Genomic DNA, 7,376 nt, shown 5'->3' with positions numbered 1-7,376 from the left:
TGGAAATCTTCTCTGAAGAGTCCAGTCCCAAAATGGCTCCAAAAGTCTACAACACGGCGTATTCCCAGGTGGTCACCCAGCCAGGTACTGACGCCGCCCAACAGGACTTGACTTCGGTGATCGGACGAGAACCGGTACCTTCCCTGTGGTGTGGTCGTAGACGAAAGAAACAACTCAAACCTTGCCCAATTGCTTGGACTCTCTTTTAAGTCTCTTAGAAGGAAGGCCTTTAATTGCTGTTGTGATGAATTTCCAATTACGTCTCGGCTACTTAACCCAGAGATTCCAAAGCCAGCTAAGACTTCAAATCACAAAAGGGCGATTCTCCAATGGTCAGTCATCAAAGCCACATTCAAGAGATTGCCTCCAGTGTGCTGCTCAGTGTTGCAGTGCTGTAATCAAACAAGAAAATCTTCTAATATGCTGTCAACTTGCTGGAAAAATAATTCAAAAAGAGAAGACAACATTTTGAAAACAGAGGGATCAATGATGTGGAGGCGTATGGAAATCTTCTCTGAAGAGTCCAGTCCCAAAATGGCTCCAAAAGTCTACAACACGGCGTATTCCCAGGTGGTCACCCAGCCAGGTACTGACGCCGCCCAACAGGACTTGACTTCGGTGATCGGACGAGAACCGGTACGTTCCCTGTGGTGTGGTCGTAGACGAAAGAAACAACTCAAACCTTGCCCAATTGCTTGGACTCTCTTTTAAGTCTCTTAGAAGGAAGGCCTTTAATTGCTGTTGTGATGAATTTCCAATTACGTCTCGGCTACTTAACCCAGAGATTCCAAAGCCAGCTAAGACTTCAAATCACAAAAGGGCGATTCTCCAATGGTCAGTCATCAAAGCCACATTCAAGAGATTGCCTCCAGTGTGCTGCTCAGTGTTGCAGTGCTGTAATCAAACAAGAAAATCTTCTAATAGGCTGTCAACTTGCTGGAAAAATAATTCCAAAAAAAAAAAGACAACATTTTGAAAACAGAGGGATCAATGATGTGGAGGCGTATGGAAATCTTCTCTGAAGAGTCCAGTCCCAAAATGGCTCCAAAAGTCTACAACACGGCGTATTCCCAGGTGGTCACCCAGCCAGGTACTGACGCCGCCCAACAGGACTTGACTTCGGTGATCGGACGAGAACCGGTACGTTCCCTGTGGTGTGGTCGTAGACGAAAGAAACAACTCAAACCTTGCCCAATTGCTTGGACTCTCTTTTAAGTCTCTTAGAAGGAAGGCCTTTAATTGCTGTTGTCATGAATTTCCAATTACGTCTCGGCTACTTAACCCAGAGATTCCAAAGCCAGCTAAGACTTCAAATCACAAAAGGGCGATTCTCCAATGGTCAGTCATCAAAGCCACATTCAAGAGATTGCCTCCAGTGTGCTGCTCAGTGTTGAGTGCTGTAATCAAACAAGAAAATCTTCTAATATGCTGTCAACTTGCTGGAAAAATAATTCCAAAAAAAAAAGACAACATTTTGAAAACAGAGGGATCAATGATGTGGAGGCGTATGGAAATCTTCTCTAAAGAGTCCAGTCCCAAAATGGGTCCAAAAGTCTACAACACGGCGTATTCCCAGCTGGTCACCCAGCCAGGTACTGACGCCGCCCAACAGGACTTGACTTCGGTGATCGGACGAGAACCGGTACGTTCCCTGTGGTGTGGTCGTAGACGAAAGAAACAACTCAAACCTTGCCCAATTGCTTGGACTCTCTTTTAAGTCTCTTAGAAGGAAGGCCTTTAATTGCTGTTGTCATGAATTTCCAATTACGTCTCGGCTACTTAACCCAGAGATTCCAAAGCCAGCTAAGACTTCAAATCACAAAAGGGCGATTCTCCAATGGTCAGTCATCAAAGCCACATTCAAGAGATTGCCTCCAGTGTGCTGCTCAGTGTTGCAGTGCTGTAATCAAACAAGAAAATCTTCTAATATGCTGTCAACTTGCTGGAAAAATAATTCAAAAAAAAAAAGACAACATTTTGAAAACAGAGGGATCAATGATGTGGAGGCGTATGGAAATCTTCTCTGAAGAGTCCAGTCCCAAAATGGCTCCAAAAGTCTACAACACGGCGTATTCCCAGGTGGTCACCCAGCCAGGTACTGACGCCGCCCAACAGGACTTGACTTCGGTGATCGGACGAGAACCGGTACGTTCCCTGTGGTGTGGTCGTAGACGAAAGAAACAACTCAAACCTTGCCCAATTGCTTGGACTCTCTTTTAAGTCTCTTAGAAGGAAGGCCTTTAATTGCTGTTGTCATGAATTTCCAATTACGTCTCGGCTACTTAACCCAGAGATTCCAAAGCCAGCTAAGACTTCAAATCACAAAAGGGCGATTCTCCAATGGTCATTCATCAAAGCCACATTCAAGAGATTGCCTCCAGTGTGCTGCTCAGTGTTGCAGTGCTGTAATCAAACAAGCAAATCTTCTAATATGCTGTCAACTTGCTGGAAAAATAATTCCAAAAAAAAAAGACAACATTTTGAAAACAGAGGGATCAATGATGTGGAGGCGTATGGAAATCTTCTCTGAAGAGTCCAGTCCCAAAATGGCTCCAAAAGTCTACAACACGGCGTATTCCCAGGTGGTCACCCAGCCAGGTACTGACGCCGCCCAACAGGACTTGACTTCGGTGATCGGACGAGAACCGGTACCTTCCCTGTGGTGTGGTCGTAGACGAAAGAAACAACTCAAACCTTGCCCAATTGCTTGGACTCTCTTTTAAGTCTCTTAGAAGGAAGGCCTTTAATTGCTGTTGTCATGAATTTCCAATTACGTCTCGGCTACTTAACCCAGAGATTCCAAAGCCAGCTAAGACTTCAAATCACAAAAGGGCGATTCTCCAATGGTCAGTCATCAAAGCCACATTCAAGAGATTGCCTCCAGTGTGCTGCTCAGTGTTGCAGTGCTGTAATCAAACAACAAAATCTTCTAATATGCTGTCAACTTGCTGGAAAAATAATTCAAAAAAAAAAAAGACAACATTTTGAAAACAGAGGGATCAATGATGTGGAGGCGTATGGAAATCTTCTCTGAAGAGTCCAGTCCCAAAATGGCTCCAAAAGTCTACAACACGGCGTATTCCCAGGTGGTCACCCAGCCAGGTACTGACGCCGCCCAACAGGACTTGACTTCGGTGATCGGACGAGAACCGGTACGTTCCCTGTGGTGTGGTCGTAGACGAAAGAAACAACTCAAACCTTGCCCAATTGCTTGGACTCTCTTTTAAGTCTCTTAGAAGGAAGGCCTTTAATTGCTGTTGTCATGAATTTCCAATTACGTCTCGGCTACTTAACCCAGAGATTCCAAAGCCAGCTAAGACTTCAAATCACAAAAGGGCGATTCTCCAATGGTCAGTCATCAAAGCCACATTCAAGAGATTGCCTCCAGTGTGCTGCTCCGTCTTGCAGTGCTGTAATCAAACAAGAAAATCTTCTAATATGCTGTCAACTTGCTGGAAAAATAATTCAAAAAGAGAAGACAACATTTTGAAAACAGAGGGATCAATGATGTGGAGGCGTATGGAAATCTTCTCTGAAGAGTCCAGTCCCAAAATGGCTCCAAAAGTCTACAACACGGCGTATTCCCAGGTGGTCACCCAGCCAGGTACTGACGCCGCCCAACAGGACTTGACTTCGGTGATCGGACGAGAACCGGTACCTTCCCTGTGGTGTGGTCGTAGACGAAAGAAACAACTCAAACCTTGCCCAATTGCTTGGACTCTCTTTTAAGTCTCTTAGAAGGAAGGCCTTTAATTGCTGTTGTCATGAATTTCCAATTACGTCTCGGCTACTTAACCCAGAGATTCCAAAGCCAGCTAAGACTTCAAATCACAAAAGGGCGATTCTCCAATGGTCAGTCATCAAAGCCACATTCAAGAGATTGCCTCCAGTGTGCTGCTCAGTGTTGCAGTGCTGTAATCAAACAAGAAAATCTTCTAATATGCTGTCAACTTGCTGGAAAAATAATTCCAAAAAAAAAAAGACAACATTTTGAAAACAGAGGGATCAATGATGTGGAGGCGTATGGAAATCTTCTCTGAAGAGTCCAGTCCCAAAATGGCTCCAAAAGTCTACAACACGGCGTATTCCCAGGTGGTCACCCAGCCAGGTACTGACGCCGCCCAACAGGACTTGACTTCGGTGATCGGACGAGAACCGGTACGTTCCCTGTGGTGTGGTCGTAGACGAAAGAAACAACTCAAACCTTGCCCAATTGCTTGGACTCTCTTTTAAGTCTCTTAGAAGGAAGGCCTTTAATTGCTGTTGTCATGAATTTCCAATTACGTCTCGGCTACTTAACCCAGAGATTCCAAAGCCAGCTAAGACTTCAAATCACAAAAGGGCGATTCTCCAATGGTCAGTCATCAAAGCCACATTCAAGAGATTGCCTCCAGTGTGCTGCTCAGTGTTGCAGTGCTGTAATCAAACAAGAAAATCTTCTAATATGCTGTCAACTTGCTGGAAAAATAATTCCAAAAAAAAAAAGACAACATTTTGAAAACAGAGGGATCAATGATGTGGAGGCGTATGGAAATCTTCTCTGAAGAGTCCAGTCCCAAAATGGCTCCAAAAGTCTACAACACGGCGTATTCCCAGGTGGTCACCCAGCCAGGTACTGACGCCGCCCAACAGGACTTGACTTCGGTGATCGGACGAGAACCGGTACGTTCCCTGTGGTGTGGTCGTAGACGAAAGAAACAACTCAAACCTTGCCCAATTGCTTGGACTCTCTTTTAAGTCTCTTAGAAGGAAGGCCTTTAATTGCTGTTGTCATGAATTTCCAATTACGTCTCGGCTACTTAACCCAGAGATTCCAAAGCCAGGTAAGACTTCAAATCACAAAAGGGCGATTCTCCAATGGTCAGTCATCAAAGCCACATTCAAGAGATTGCCTCCAGTGTGCTGCTCCGTCTTGCAGTGCTGTAATCAAACAAGAAAATCTTCTAATATGCTGTCAACTTGCTGGAAAAATAATTCAAAAAGAGAAGACAACATTTTGAAAACAGAGGGATCAATGATGTGGAGGCGTATGGAAATCTTCTCTGAAGAGTCCAGTCCCAAAATGGCTCCAAAAGTCTACAACACGGCGTATTCCCAGGTGGTCACCCAGCCAGGTACTGACGCCGCCCAACAGGACTTGACTTCGGTGATCGGACGAGAACCGGTACGTTCCCTGTGGTGTGGTCGTAGACGAAAGAAACAACTCAAACCTTGCCCAATTGCTTGGACTCTCTTTTAAGTCTCTTAGAAGGAAGGCCTTTAATTGCTGTTGTGATGAATTTCCAATTACGTCTCGGCTACTTAACCCAGAGATTCCAAAGCCAGCTAAGACTTCAAATCACAAAAGGGCGATTCTCCAATGGTCAGTCATCAAAGCCACATTCAAGAGATTGCCTCCAGTGTGCTGCTCAGTGTTGCAGTGCTGTAATCAAACAAGAAAATCTTCTAATAGGCTGTCAACTTGCTGGAAAAATAATTCCAAAAAAAAAAAGACAACATTTTGAAAACAGAGGGATCAATGATGTGGAGGCGTATGGAAATCTTCTCTGAAGAGTCCAGTCCCAAAATGGCTCCAAAAGTCTACAACACGGCGTATTCCCAGGTGGTCACCCAGCCAGGTACTGACGCCGCCCAACAGGACTTGACTTCGGTGATCGGACGAGAACCGGTACCTTCCCTGTGGTGTGGTCGTAGACGAAAGAAACAACTCAAACCTTGCCCAATTGCTTGGACTCTCTTTTAAGTCTCTTAGAAGGAAGGCCTTTAATTGCTGTTGTCATGAATTTCCAATTACGTCTCGGCTACTTAACCCAGAGATTCCAAAGCCAGCTAAGACTTCAAATCACAAAAGGGCGATTCTCCAATGGTCAGTCATCAAAGCCACATTCAAGAGATTGCCTCCAGTGTGCTGCTCAGTGTTGAGTGCTGTAATCAAACAAGAAAATCTTCTAATATGCTGTCAAATTGCTGGAAAAATAATTCCAAAAAAAAAAGAGAACATTTTGAAAACAGACGGATCAATGATGTGGAGGCGTATGGAAATCTTCTCTAAAGAGTCCAGTCCCAAAATGGGTCCAAAAGTCTACAACACGGCGTATTCCCAGCTGGTCACCCAGCCAGGTACTGACGCCGCCCAACAGGACTTGACTTCGGTGATCGGACGAGAACCGGTACGTTCCCTGTGGTGTGGTCGTAGACGAAAGAAACAACTCAAACCTTGCCCAATTGCTTGGACTCTCTTTTAAGTCTCTTAGAAGGAAGGCCTTTAATTGCTGTTGTCATGAATTTCCAATTACGTCTCGGCTACTTAACCCAGAGATTCCAAAGCCAGCTAAGACTTCAAATCACAAAAGGGCGATTCTCCAATGGTCAGTCATCAAAGCCACATTCAAGAGATTGCCTCCAGTGTGCTGCTCAGTGTTGCAGTGCTGTAATCAAACAAGAAAATCTTCTAATATGCTGTCAACTTGCTGGAAAAATAATTCAAAAAAAAAAAGACAACATTTTGAAAACAGAGGGATCAATGATGTGGAGGCGTATGGAAATCTTCTCTGAAGAGTCCAGTCCCAAAATGGCTCCAAAAGTCTACAACGCGGCGTATTCCCAGGTGGTCACCCAGCCAGGTACTGACGCCGCCCAACAGGACTTGACTTCGGTGATCGGACGAGAACCGGTACGTTCCCTGTGGTGTGGTCGTAGACGAAAGAAACAACTCAAACCTTGCCCAATTGCTTGGACTCTCTTTTAAGTCTCTTAGAAGGAAGGCCTTTAATTGCTGTTGTCATGAATTTCCAATTACGTCTCGGCTACTTAACCCAGAGATTCCAAAGCCAGCTAAGACTTCAAATCACAAAAGGGCGATTCTCCAATGGTCATTCATCAAAGCCACATTCAAGAGATTGCCTCCAGTGTGCTGCTCAGTGTTGCAGTGCTGTAATCAAACAAGCAAATCTTCTAATATGCTGTCAACTTGCTGGAAAAATAATTCCAAAAAAAAAAGACAACATTTTGAAAACAGAGGGATCAATGATGTGGAGGCGTATGGAAATCTTCTCTGAAGAGTCCAGTCCCAAAATGGCTCCAAAAGTCTACAACACGGCGTATTCCCAGGTGGTCACCCAGCCAGGTACTGACGCCGCCCAACAGGACTTGACTTCGGTGATCGGACGAGAACCGGTACGTTCCCTGTGGTGTGGTCGTAGACGAAAGAAACAACTCAAACCTTGCCCAATTGCTTGGACTCTCTTTTAAGTCTCTTAGAAGGAAGGCCTTTAATTGCTGTTGTCATGAATTTCCAATTACGTCTCGGCTACTTAACCCAGAGATTCCAAAGCCAGCTAAGACTTCAAATCACAAAAGGGCGATTCTCCAATGGT

The 7,376-nt window shown here is 44.9% G+C and overlaps 15 non-coding genes across 15 annotated transcripts; all 15 read right to left on the bottom strand.

The window, feature by feature from the left end:
- Positions 1-43: 43 nt before the first annotated feature.
- LOC145461539 (5S ribosomal RNA) lies at positions 44-162 on the bottom strand. The gene has a single exon (XR_014040670.1). It is a non-coding gene; the product is annotated as a 5S ribosomal RNA (ribosomal RNA).
- A 383-nt stretch (positions 163-545) lies between these two features.
- LOC145461886 (5S ribosomal RNA) lies at positions 546-664 on the bottom strand. Its single transcript, XR_014040983.1, has one exon. It is a non-coding gene; the product is annotated as a 5S ribosomal RNA (ribosomal RNA).
- A 385-nt stretch (positions 665-1,049) lies between these two features.
- On the bottom strand, positions 1,050-1,168 carry LOC145461885 (5S ribosomal RNA). The gene has a single exon (XR_014040982.1). It is a non-coding gene; the product is annotated as a 5S ribosomal RNA (ribosomal RNA).
- Positions 1,169-1,551: 383 nt separating this feature from the next.
- On the bottom strand, positions 1,552-1,670 carry LOC145461585 (5S ribosomal RNA). Its single transcript, XR_014040714.1, has one exon. It is a non-coding gene; the product is annotated as a 5S ribosomal RNA (ribosomal RNA).
- Positions 1,671-2,054: 384 nt separating this feature from the next.
- Positions 2,055-2,173, bottom strand: LOC145461884 (5S ribosomal RNA). Its single transcript, XR_014040981.1, has one exon. It is a non-coding gene; the product is annotated as a 5S ribosomal RNA (ribosomal RNA).
- A 384-nt stretch (positions 2,174-2,557) lies between these two features.
- Positions 2,558-2,676, bottom strand: LOC145461538 (5S ribosomal RNA). The gene has a single exon (XR_014040669.1). It is a non-coding gene; the product is annotated as a 5S ribosomal RNA (ribosomal RNA).
- A 385-nt stretch (positions 2,677-3,061) lies between these two features.
- On the bottom strand, positions 3,062-3,180 carry LOC145461883 (5S ribosomal RNA). The gene has a single exon (XR_014040979.1). It is a non-coding gene; the product is annotated as a 5S ribosomal RNA (ribosomal RNA).
- Positions 3,181-3,563: 383 nt separating this feature from the next.
- Positions 3,564-3,682, bottom strand: LOC145461537 (5S ribosomal RNA). Its single transcript, XR_014040668.1, has one exon. It is a non-coding gene; the product is annotated as a 5S ribosomal RNA (ribosomal RNA).
- Positions 3,683-4,067: 385 nt separating this feature from the next.
- LOC145461882 (5S ribosomal RNA) lies at positions 4,068-4,186 on the bottom strand. Its single transcript, XR_014040978.1, has one exon. It is a non-coding gene; the product is annotated as a 5S ribosomal RNA (ribosomal RNA).
- Positions 4,187-4,571: 385 nt separating this feature from the next.
- LOC145461881 (5S ribosomal RNA) lies at positions 4,572-4,690 on the bottom strand. The gene has a single exon (XR_014040977.1). It is a non-coding gene; the product is annotated as a 5S ribosomal RNA (ribosomal RNA).
- Positions 4,691-5,073: 383 nt separating this feature from the next.
- On the bottom strand, positions 5,074-5,192 carry LOC145461879 (5S ribosomal RNA). Its single transcript, XR_014040975.1, has one exon. It is a non-coding gene; the product is annotated as a 5S ribosomal RNA (ribosomal RNA).
- A 385-nt stretch (positions 5,193-5,577) lies between these two features.
- On the bottom strand, positions 5,578-5,696 carry LOC145461536 (5S ribosomal RNA). Its single transcript, XR_014040667.1, has one exon. It is a non-coding gene; the product is annotated as a 5S ribosomal RNA (ribosomal RNA).
- Positions 5,697-6,079: 383 nt separating this feature from the next.
- Positions 6,080-6,198, bottom strand: LOC145461584 (5S ribosomal RNA). Its single transcript, XR_014040713.1, has one exon. It is a non-coding gene; the product is annotated as a 5S ribosomal RNA (ribosomal RNA).
- Positions 6,199-6,582: 384 nt separating this feature from the next.
- Positions 6,583-6,701, bottom strand: LOC145461547 (5S ribosomal RNA). The gene has a single exon (XR_014040678.1). It is a non-coding gene; the product is annotated as a 5S ribosomal RNA (ribosomal RNA).
- Positions 6,702-7,085: 384 nt separating this feature from the next.
- LOC145461878 (5S ribosomal RNA) lies at positions 7,086-7,204 on the bottom strand. Its single transcript, XR_014040974.1, has one exon. It is a non-coding gene; the product is annotated as a 5S ribosomal RNA (ribosomal RNA).
- Positions 7,205-7,376: the final 172 nt, after the last annotated feature.

This window comes from Orbicella franksi, chromosome 11 (assembly GCF_964199315.1).
Source record: "Orbicella franksi chromosome 11, jaOrbFran1.1, whole genome shotgun sequence".
Lineage (NCBI taxonomy): Eukaryota > Metazoa > Cnidaria > Anthozoa > Scleractinia > Merulinidae > Orbicella > Orbicella franksi.
This window is presented reverse-complemented; position numbering and strand designations above follow the sequence as displayed.